The sequence below is a fragment of the Oryx dammah genome, unplaced genomic scaffold (genome assembly GCF_014754425.2).
Source record: "Oryx dammah isolate SB20612 unplaced genomic scaffold, SCBI_Odam_1.1 HiC_scaffold_23, whole genome shotgun sequence".
Taxonomy (NCBI): Eukaryota; Metazoa; Chordata; class Mammalia; order Artiodactyla; family Bovidae; genus Oryx; species Oryx dammah.
In genome coordinates, this window is record NW_024070207.1 from 120,393,543 (window position 1) to 120,405,885 (window position 12,343).

Genomic DNA, 12,343 nt, shown 5'->3' on the forward strand with positions numbered 1-12,343 from the left:
TTTATTTCAAGCAGGACCAGAAAATCAGGCGAGGGTCGAACACATCTCTTCTCTTTGTAGTTTCGTTTTTTGACTCCTGGGCCTCTTCTTAAGTGGCCTTGGTGGTTAAGTGACATTGTCGTGTCCACTGCCCCAGACCAAGGACAGAGCCCAGTGGTACAGCCCTGGAAACCTTCCTCTGTGAATTGACATCCATCATTCAGTAACCACTTTGAAAGCACATTAGCCCATTCTGATTCCGCTTGAGTGTATGATTAAATGCCCTGAAATGTTGATTAAAAGCACAGGACAAGCACAGTGTTTTGAAGTGCACTGGCATGTTGCCAGCCTTCCAGCATCTTATCCTCCAAAACCCAGGAAGGGTTTTATCAAATGGCTTGTGAGGTCAGAGTAGATGATGACAGTCACCTGCCTTAGTCGTTCTCTCTTTAAAAGCAAACAAAGATTCCTTTTAGCAATACGGAATGCCATTGGTGTAAGAATAGTGAAGCCTCCATTTAGAATAAACACTAACTGTCCGACCCACCAGAGAAGGCAGTGGCGCCCCACTCCAGTACTCTTGCCTGGAAAATCCCATGGACAGAGGAGCGTGGTAGGTTGCAGTCCATGGGGTCGCTAAGAGTCGGACACGACTGAGCGACTTCACTTTCACTTTTCACTTTCATGCATTGGAGAAGGAAATGGCAACCCACTCCAGTGTTCTTGCCTGGAGAATCCCAGAGATGGGGGAGCCCGGTGGGCTGCCATCTATGGGGTCGCACAGAGTCGGACACGACGGAAGTGACTTAGCAGCCCGACCCACCTGAGGAGGTGAATTCTGCCAGTTAGTGCTTGTCTCCTGGGCAAATCTCAGCAGTAGCCACAGACTTTTCAGAAGTGCTGGGTGTCAGTTGGAAGGAAACAGAGGTAACAGGCTCTGGGAAACCAGCCCGTGACTCCAGCTGGCGCTGTCTTGGTGACCACGATGCTGATTGGGTGAATGAATAACGTTGAAGATGTAAGAATAGAGTTTGACTAAAATTGATTCACAGAATGTTCATGGGAGACGGCAGGCTTTGTCCTCAGTGACTGGCATTTAAGCATGTCAAATCCACAAATTAAATATTCAAATTACAAAAGAGCATAGGTTAGTTTGGTATCACTTGCGCCTCAGGAAACCTGGGCCGCCTTCTGGACATCACAGTTTCCTATATTCCTGAGTCATCTGTTGAAGAATCTCAAGTTTTTCCAGTGATCAGAGAGAACTCTGTTCTGTCTGCTTTTAAAATTTAGGATAATTTTTGTTTCAATTTCCAGCATTTCTCTGGTTTCACAATGATTTTCTGTAGCTGCTATGTAATCACCACCTTTCAGGACCCATACAGAGAGGTTGTTTCTCACATTTTCCCTTTGCCTCTGAGATGCTCTGAATCGTTTAGATTTCCCAATAAGAAGTAATTGCATCAGAAGTAATTCATGACATCAAATAGTTTGATAGATTTCAGTGCAGTGGCTAAAATGTAATCTGTGTTGGCCACCTTGTCGATGCTCTAGGATATTTTATGTCTGACCTGACAGGGACAGATATTTCAAGTCATCCCAGTGGTTTCCAACTTGCAAAGGCAAAGTGAAAGTGTTTGTTGCTCAGTCATGTCCAACTCTTTGCGACCCCATGGACTGCAGCCTGCCAGGGTCCTCTGTCCATGGGATTCTCCAGGCAAGAATACAAGGGTGGGTTGCCATTTCTTCCTCCAGGGGATCTTCCCGCCCAGAGATTGAGCCACCTGCAAAAGCAAAAAGCCCATAGATTATTTTAGTGCAGTACAGGGCCTTAAATGACTTCATCCTACTTCTCCTCATTTCCATCCCAGAAAAGAAACAGAAGAGGCAAAAGTGAATAAAAGATTGCATTTGAATAAATATGGTATATTTTGAAGTATGTGGTTTGGGTTCTCTTTTAGTGTAGGTTCTTAACAGCAGTTGACTAAATGACATAGCTCCCAGTTTTGTGCAATTTATATTTTATACCAGCCCTGGACCACCCATCTGCTGATCCACCAAGGGACTGATATTTCTGTGGACTTTCATCTGAGGACACTTGAAGTATGTATCAATGAATCCTGGGTGTTTCCCTGAACTAGCAGGAATAGGCATTCTAACGGCCCAAAGGAGATGTCATGTACTCTGTCGGGCTAAGTATTGGTAACGTGCAAATGTTCTGTCAAGCTACATGTTAGATGATCATGCTCTCCTGTAAATCAGTGGTTTCTAGACTTTGGTGTGTTTATCAGAATCACTCGGTGTGAGACTGCCTGTCCGCACTGTTCATTATCCTTCATCTGAGTCGGTGGTTTCAGGAAGGTCATGTTGACAGTAGGAGCAGATGACAACCACATGCTCGCCCAGTCCACCCAGTCCACACTGGGAGTTCATGGGCCAACAAATACTATAGTCATTCCATCTTAGCCTCTCAGTAGCCTACTTTTTAATTGTCAAAAGTAAGCAACTGTATACTTCATTTGTACCAAAAATTAAAATCCCTGACCCACGAAGAAATCTTAATCAAACCTCAATTAAAACTTTTCTTCTACCAGATTTATGTGTGGAAAAACCCCAAACATTAGAACGTGACCTTCAGTGTTTGCATTTTCTATTGGAAAGCACCACGTTTTATTCATTTTGCTTCAAAAACATATTTCCAAGTGGCTAACAGGGTCTAAAATTTTCATTATGAAAAGTTTTTGTAATGGTTCTATTGGTTTCCATTGTCTTTGTGCTGTCAGCTGTTTCACTCTCCTCTTTAAGTTGGCTTAAAGCTCAACATTCAAAAAACAAAGATCATGGCATCCAGTCCCATCACTTCATGGCAAATAGATGGGGAAACAGTGGGAACAGTGGCTGACTTTATTTTTCTGGGTTCTAAAATCACTGCAGATGGTGATTGCAGCCATGAAATTAAAAGACACTTACTCCTTGGAAGGAAAGTTATGACCAACCTAGATAGCATATTCAAAAGCAGAGACATTACTTTGCCAACAAAGATCCGTCTAGTCAAGGCTATGGTTTTTCCAGTAGTCATGTATGGATGTGAGAGTTCGACTATAAAGAAAGCTGAACACGTGTACACCTGTGGCAGATTCATGTTGATGTATGGCAAAACCAATACAATATTGTAATTAGCCTCCAATTAAAATAAATAAATTTAAATTAAAAAACAAAAGCTGAGTGCCGAAGAATTGATGCTTTTGAACTGTGGTGTTGGAGAAGACTCTTGAGAGTCCCTTGGACTGCAAGGAGATGCCACCAGTCCATCCTAAAGGAGATCAGTCCTGGATATTCATTGGAAGGACTGATGTTGAAGCTGAAACTCCAATACTTTGGTCACCTGATGTGAAGGGCTGACTCACTGGAAAAGACCCTGATGCTGGGAAAGATTGAGGGCAGAAGGAGAAGGGGGTAACAGGATGAGATGGTTGGATGGCATCACCGACTCGATGGACATGGGTTTGGGTGGACTCCGGGAGTTGGAGATGGACAGGGAGGCCTGGCGTGCTGCGGTTCATGGGGTCGCAAAGAATCAGACACGACTGAGCAACTGAACTGAACTGTGCTGTCAGCACTATGAAGGTAAATTTAGTGGAACTGCTTCAAGAAGCTCCAGGTTAGTCAGGGCAAAGCTGAGAAAAACTGAATTGCACCACATACTTCCAAAGGAAGAGGTGTTAGCGTCTTGTTCCAGAGAATGCCAGGAGCCCAGCAGAATCCATCGCAGGGTGTTGACAGGTCACATAGAGCAGGTGAAGCATGACCTGCACAGGAAGAGAACGACTTAGGTCCACGGGAACAGTGATGGAGGTGGGGATGGGGGGCGTGTGCAGAGCCTCTTACCTGATGTCTTTTATTTTTGTAACCACGCTGCCAAACCGGTCATTTCAAGCTCAGTGGACCTTCGAGCCAGGACGGGCTTTGCAAAGCATCTTGTCCAGTCTTCTTATAGATGAGGGAGTGGAGGCTCAGGCGTGCATTGCCTAAGTTGCCATGACTGGCAAGGGATGGAGCCAGTGCGCACTCAGTGGTAGACAGAACATCCTCACCTTGTCCTGTCGTTGACTCTTTCCCTGCCTCGTGGGCCCACTGGCTTTCTGTGCATGAGGCACTGTGAGTGCTGTATGCAAATAGGGGGCAAGGAGCACATGGCTCCCCTGCTCACACGCATGCGCCATTGTCCCATCGGATTTCACTTGCAGAACAAAAGTTCACAGGTAAGTTATTAAGAATTTCAAGACATTAACACAAGTGTATGAAACCAATCTTGAGGTCCTTCTGATGGTGGGCTCTATGTGATTTTTGTTTTAAACAAGCATCAGGGGCAAATCTAATTTGGTCTTGAGTACCCAGGTATTGGGGCTTCCCTGGTGGCTCAGATGGTAAAGAATCCTGCAATGCAGGAGACCCAGCTTTGATCCTGGATTGGAATGGCAACCCACTCCAGTATTCTTGCCTGGGAAATCCCATGGACAGAGGGGCCTGGTGGGCTACAGTCCATGAGGTTGCAAAGAGTCGGACACAACTGAGTGACTAACACACACACAGGTATTAGCAACATCTTCTAGATTCTAGAAACCAATTTGGACACTGAACTAACAAGTGCCCTTGGAGGCACATCTCTTTTTAATCCCATTGCCTTGTTCATCTCAGGTCCATTGATTGTTTATAGCTTATTCACAGAGGTCGCATCCAAGCTGTGCCTCTGCAGCGAGGTCTGGGATGGGTGTGGGACACAGAGTGCCCTTCGAAGTTCATTCAGGCAAGATGGGCACAGAAGGGAACCCTCATGGACAGGAAAAGGTCTGAAAGGATGCAGAATCACTATCTCTTCCTTCTTCCTCTCTCTCCCTCCTTCTTGGACCTGTTTGATTGTGGTGTGAGCCTGAGAACCCAGAAGAAAGAAATACTAGACTTTCGTGAGTACCCCATAGGACACTTTGTATGAGTCTCTAAGGGCAGGACTTCATCACCCTCACAGTAGCCTGAGGAGGGCAGGTCTCCACTGGCCATTTTAACAGATGACAAAGCTGAGGTCACATGGCATCACCAAGGTCGGTACCTGGTGGAGCTGGCCTTGAAGGGGTGGTGGACATCCTGAGTGTGTCTTGGGCGGTGACCCAGATTCTTCTCCAAGGTGACACAGCTGGTCACCTAGTCACCATCGTGGCTGCCTGACCCTTGAGTTCCCAGCTTTGGCATCCAATGGCCTGAGTCAATCAATGCTCAGTGCGGCCTCTGCCCAGCTCTGTGACCTTGACTGAGTCCTGTTGGCTTCCTTTGGTCTGGGTCCCTCTGTCCAGGCAAGTGGGGTAATTATACCCGCCTCCCAATGCCATCATGAAGGCCAGAATGAAAGAGCATGGGTTCAAGTTCCAGCAGCAATGTTGGTACAGAGGAGACCTCGCAATCCCTGAGTTCTGGCCACTCTCCACCCCTTTTGAGCTCGTGTCACATCTCCGGGAGAACGGGGGGGTATGGTGGCCTTCTGGACACGGTGCTACCTTGGTTCCACACCCACTCAGATCTTTCGCTGTAGCTTTTAAAGGGAACTGGCCAAGTGTCCCTGGTAACTGGTGCTTCCAGTCTAATATGATGACTTGCTGATCATTGCAGAGGAGTGTATACAATGACTGGGCAAGAATAAGGTCTTCATGCTCCCAGAGTTCTCAAGTTTAAGGGTTCCCATCAGCTTTTTCCCTACCCTGACAGGCTCACCCCATAATTTGCCAAATTCTTCTGCTGAGAATTTTTGAAGCTTCGATGTCTTCAGATTTCATTTTGAATTTGAAAAATGTCTGGCTTCCTTCCCACTGGTGTGGGAGGTGGGTAAGGGGAGGTGATGTGTCTTTCCAGTGGAAATCGCTGCCCTTCAGAGTGGCTGCATTTATAACTGAGAGACGGATGGTTCGAGGGAAGAATGGGAGGAAGAGGAAGTGGGTAGATTGAACCCAGGAGGCCTTTCTGGAGGAGGGGACTTTGAGCTGTGCCTTCCTGGAAAAGGGGAAGAGCTGGGGAGGCAGTGTGGGAGGGATTTTGGCAGATAATGTAGAGAAAAATCCCCCTCAGAGCACCCCCGACTCACCCAGCTTTGAGGTTGAGCTACCACCTCCCCATGGGTAAGAGGACATCCTTGCCCCAGGGGTCTCTAGCTAACAGAGAAGGGATGGCACCATTGATCTCACAAGTGCGATCTCAATAGTTGCAGGTCAGCAGTTAGCAGAAGGGCTTGGGAGACCTGCCCTTGTTCATATTGGCTGGTCCATGCTTAGTGGATGAGTTAATTGGGGGCCCTCCCAGGGAGAGCCCATTGATGGTACGCCACTCTTAATGAGGAGACTCAGCTCCCCACGGGATGTGATAATTAATCAGGAAGCATATTGTCAGGGGATCAGCTGCCTTGTCTCTTCATGTATGCCTTGTGTACACAGGAAAAAGGAGAAACTTGCCCTTTTTTCATTGAAACTGGTTGAAAAGCCCATCATCTCGTCCTTGTGTATGGTTTGGCTTTCAGCATGGTTCCAGGGTGTTGGGGTCCATTTCTGTCCGGCACGATGAGAACCCCAGTGAAGGTATTGTTTATCTTCCTCATTCAACTTCTGGTTGCGGATCTCCTGAAGTCTCAGCCCCATTCAGGACCCCAAGCCATCTGCACTCAGAGCACTCTGTTTCTCTGACTGAGACCAAACCCATCATACCTTCCCATCGTTATGGATGACATCCTAGAAGGGGCCAATGATCCCTCCCTCCTAAGGCTGTGATGTGAACTATAAAAAGCAAGTAACAAATGGACCCTTCTCAGGGCCTTACGGGGGTGCCTTTGTGACCTCCCTGTCACTACTACCACCTCTTCTAAGATGAAATGCCTTCAATCTTAGAGGAACTATTCCCTCCACTTCCTCCTTGCTCACTCCCACGTCAGAGGGAGCAGTGTTCCATCCTCCTCCGCCTCTCCTGTGACCTCCATCCGTCATTTCTCCACCTTCACTTGATTCTCCTTAGGTCTCTTTCAACCCCCTATCTTCTTTTCAGCCTTTGGGGACTCTCTTGCTCAGGGTGTCTCTCCCCCTTCATCTGCCTGCACCTTTCTCTCACCCTCCCCTCATGTCTCTTCAGAGAGCAGGCTGCCCCTGCTTCCTCTTCTCCATTCCACCGGCTTGTTGTCTAACGTGGGTGGGGGTGGGGAGAGCCAGTGTGGGGGGAGCTGAGCCCTTAACCTCTGGGATCTGGTCCTGGGTCCTGGGAGTGTCGTACTTGAGGTGAACTGTAGGTCACCCTGGTGGTGTCAGAGAATTCCTTGGTGGTGTGGGCAAGTCCACCCCCATCTCTCCCCCCAACACACACACAGATTGGTGACCAGAATGGTTAGAGACAAAGTAAGCCTGGGAAGATCATTCTTAACGGAATAGATCATAGAAGAAAAATCAAAATGGTCTTGACAAGTGGAATACTGGACCCAGAGAAACAAACCTGGGCACACAGCCCTATTACAAGATTACAATTTCAGCTGGACCACGAGAGCCTTGCATCTTGAGTGATAGTTGTGCTCAGACTTGGGAATTGCCATCATCCCACCAAAACCCTTCTCATGGAAGTTTCTCTGGCTGTGTGGTGCTAAAGGGCCCACTCTGCTTGCCCCTTGGCATCTTTCTTGCTCCTCCTGTACTATTCAACTCTGTCTGACACTGTTAACTTGATGCCCTTCATGGGACCTTTTTCTTATCCCCTAATCCCACTTTGGCCTTATTCCCTGGCTTTTCTGATTTTTTCCTTCTTGGTCTCTTTGACCTCCCTTTCAAGTGTTTCCTTAACCTTTATATTTAAAAGTCAGTGTTCCTTAAAATTCAAATCGCAGTGTCGCTGGACTCTCTAATCTCTCCCCAGTCATTTGTTCACTGTTCATTTAAAGTATGTTCTTTGAAGACCTACAGTTGAGGACTGTTCTAGGAGCCAGTGATACAACAGAGGACAAAGAGACAAAAATGTCTGTCTGCGAAGGGCTTATATTCTAAGGGAAGAGAGGCAATAAATGGATGAGCGAAAGCTAGATCAGTGGTGGATTGTGGTTAAACTCACAGTGAACAACCAAGGTTAAGGGACTGAACCTGTCAGGGCTCCTCTTTGAGGCAAGAGAGTCAGGGAGGGTCCCCTGTGAAGGTACATTTGGGCACAGATGGACTTTGTGCATTCCCAAGGGTCCCTCTAGACCACAGCCTCCTAGATCCTCATCTCTGGGAGCCCCCAGTCCATCAGAGCCACGTTCCCGATTGCCTCCTGGACAGCTTCTGCAGGCCATCTGGGGACCCCTGAAACCACACAGACTCAGCTCTCATACCAAACCTCTGCCTCCTCCTTCGTTTCCCCATTTGGTTCACAGCACGGCCAGCTCCTCACTCCCCCAAGCTAGAGACTCCAGACTTCCCTTCCCACCTTCTCCTTTTCTACCCCCCTGATCCAATGAGGTGTCATCAGGGTCCTTGCCTTCCTCCTCGTGCCTCATTCACACGCCCCTTCTCTCACCTGTACTCCATCAGGATACTCCAAATGAGTTTGGCAGCCTCTAGGTTTGCCCTGTGCCATGCTGTCTTTCCCATTACCAACAGGACGACCTTCGGAACTCATGGGTTAGATCTACTCTCAAGCCTTCCATCTCTACCCACTGCCTTCAGGATTAGCAGGTGTTCAACCTCCCTGGATCCCACTCTGCTGGTTCAGCTGCCTCATTTCCCTCCCCACTCCCACACCCTATGCTCTGGCCCCTCTGACAAGAAAATCATCTCTCCAACACTTTAAAAATACCCTCTCTCCTTTTGTATGCTTTTCACCATTTCCTGGACTGATCTATCCCTGCGCCCCCCTCCCCCCCCACCCCAGCTTCCCTGCTCTTAGTCTTTTGCTCACCTACCTTGCAGGCTGGGAATCCCTGGTGGCTCATAAGGTAAAGAATCTGCCTGCAATATAGGAGACCCAGGTTCGATCCCTTAGTCAAGATGATACCCTGGAGGAGGGCATGGCAGTCCACTCCAGTATTCTTGCCTGGAGAATCCCACGGACAGAGGAGCCTGGCAGGCTACAGTCCATGGGGTCGCAAAGAGTTGGACATGACTGAGTGACTAACACAACAACTCTGTAGGTTTTTAACCTTACTGCGGTAGCCAACTCTGTTCTGTGAAGCTTTTCCTCCACCTTGCCCTCCTCTCCTTTGTTGGGATACCATAGTGCTTGTATCAGATTGGATTCCCCTGTTTAGAAGGGTTCTCTGTATTCCATTAGCCTACATTGTACCTGGTTGAGCCATGAGAAACTCCTGTTCTTTTAGTCAATATCAGGAAGCTTGTATGGTTCAATCTACTGTATCCAGTTTATGTCAATACTTGTTATTCCTGTTTTGGCTTTGCTTTCAGAAATATTCGTACTTTCCACCAGAATGCTTTAAAGCATGGGGCTCAGAATAATTTTCAGCTCTCCGAGATATTTTGCATCCTGTTCATTCTACATAGTCCATTTTTCTGGCCAAAAATGGATGTGAACTTCAGAAAAGTTCTCAGTGTATACTCCGCTTTCCTTCTGGCTATGAAAAACTTTTCTGTCATGTTTCTTCTGATTCACATGGTTTGTCACAAACACCAGTGAGGATTTGAGGATGCTTAGAAAGTGATGCAATGGTAACTTCTAGAATTGTCATACTCATTGTCTCATGAAAAGAAAATGACAAAGTTGTGAATAAGGCAAAAGCAATGCATAGTCTATTCATAGTTTTTCAAGATGAAAAAGATATCAGACTATCAACTGGAGAATTTGTAAATATTTTGTCCAATGGTTATGATTTCCATGACTCTGATACAGAACTAGAGTCTCGGCCCCTAAATTTAGAATGTGTTTTATATTCTGCCTGCCCACTTCCACCAACATTTTAAAATGCTCTTCTTAAGTAATATCCCCCTCAAAAAATTATTCTACTCTGCCATTTCTGTAATTGACTGATTTTGCTTTTGATTGAATGATTGCACTTTTAAAATAAAACCCGATAATGTAGCTAATCACAGTTGTGCCCTTTTGTGCTGAATTGAATTTTGTTTTGGTATTAATTCTCTCTTGAACTGCTGAGGGAGAACAAGCCTGTCATGAAAGAACATTTGGCATCTTCCCCTCTGAATACACCTAAGCCATCTTTTAAAAATATTTGCAGACCATCCTATGTGGACACATCATCACATTTTTCTTTGCGGGTTAGTTACATCACATCCGTCTTTCTTTTGGCAAGTCTGAAATCTTAGGCTGCCATGCTTCTCAATCCTTCCACCATGAGACAATAAAGTTGTCTGGGGCCGGAATTCAAGGGGCTAGTTGATTGTGGGCATGGTCTCCTAAGACAAGGCTGAAAGTGGAAAATGAGATGTACAAAATGAAAAATGTTGAAACAAGCTAAACTGGTTTTTAAAATCTTTTCTGGTTCAGCCGGGCCAGAGGCATTGAATGTAGAAGTCTTCGGGGATTATCTCACATGAATGCATTAAAAGCTCAGGTTGTTAGAGGATTTTGATTCAGGATCTTATACCTTTTTTTTGTTTTCAAGTGTTGAGCAACACACCTTCAAAACTTGGGAGAGGATTTTTTAGGAGACGGTGGCCTCCTACTTGTCTCTATGTCTGCTTCTGAGATGTGTTCACCCCCAAACAACTAGCAGACTGTTTGAATCAGGAAACCCTTCATGCTGTACTTATCAGTGGTCATGACTGTATTTGACTCAAGTTTCTAGAATTTTTTTCTAATTGAGGTACAACTGACATACAATATTATGTTAATTTTAGGTGTACAGCATAGTGATTCAATGTTTGCATACATGGCAAAATGCTCACCATAATATGTCTAGTTGCTGTCTGTCACCTTACAAAGTTAATAGAATATTATTGACTGTATTTCCCATACTATACATCACATCCCCACGATTCACTCATTGTTATAACTGGAAATGTTTACATCTTAATCTCCTTCACCCGTTTCTCCCTCCTCCCCAAACCCTCTCCCCTCTGGAAGCCACCAGCCTTGTCTCTGTATCTGTGAGTCTGGATTTTGCTTATTTGGTTTGGTTTGTTTGTTGGATTCCACATATAAGGGAAATCAGATGGTACAGTATCTGTCTTTCTCAGTCTGCCTCACTTCACTTAACGTCCATGGATGGGCCTTGAGGGTGTTACACTGAACTTCTCTAAATCTTTTGAATAGGAGCAGTGAAGGTGAGCAGGTCAAACAAATGCTTAAAAATGGTGCAGAAATTAGTGATGTTTGGAACCGTATAGCTTATAACTCATACATATGCTTAGATGGGTTGAGAACATGGTCCAATAGTATCTGAGGAGGCAAGGAGACTTGTGAGAGCAGTAGTCACAATCATTGTTTTTAAAATAGCCTTTCTGCTGAACAATTAGAACGTTCTTGGAAACAGCCTTTTGACTCCGAATGTGGGATTCTAAGGACTAAGGCTCCATACAGAAATAACCACATCCAAGAAGAAAAACCACTCTGGTTTGATTTTTCAACCAAGGAGTCAGCAAACTGTCAGCTAGATATACTTGTAGTGTATTATGCTCCTTTTAAAATAAAGATGGATACTTCTTTGTGAACTAGGTTTCAGCTGAAGTTTCTCTTACTATCTCATATGTTAGCTATAGATCAGGAAAAGGATTCTGGGGCTGAATTGCTATACTGCTGTTGTTAAATCGGTGTTTAGGCCCTCCTCCTTCTTCTGTCCTTTTTCTCCCCTCTTTGATATGTTCAGGTCAATCTAGCTAGCTTGCTAGAGGTTGTGTGAAAGACACATTTTAAAAAATTGAAGTGTGGTTGATTTACAGTGTTGTTAATAGTTTCAGGTGTATAGGACAGGGATTCAGAACATATATGCATATCTGTTCTTTTTCTGATTCCTTTCCATTGTAGATTCTTACAAGATATTGAGTATAGTTCCATGTGCTAGCAAGTAAGGCCTTGTTGTTTATGTTTCATATATGGTAGTGTGTATAATCTCAAACTCCTAATTTACCTAATTTACCCCTTCCCTCCCCTTTGTTAACATCTTGCCTTTGTTAACAGTAAGTTTGCTTTCTTCCATCTGTCCGTGGGTCTCCTTTTGTACATGGTAACTGGTATCATTTTTCTTTGATTTTTACATTCCATATATAAGTGATGTCATATGGCATTCTATCTTTTTGTGGAAAAACACATATTAAAGAATGAAAAAGAAAACGGAGACCCCGGGCAAATCCTTTACCTGGATCCTAGGGTCTAGGGTCAGGGTTAAAGGAAATAAAACAAACTGATG

The 12,343-nt window shown here is 45.4% G+C and overlaps 1 protein-coding gene across 2 annotated transcripts in view; it reads left to right on the plus strand.

The window, feature by feature from the left end:
* Positions 1-12,343, plus strand: part of GPM6B (glycoprotein M6B) — a 157,865-nt gene that overhangs the window by 99,705 nt on the left and 45,817 nt on the right. The window lies entirely within an intron of this gene.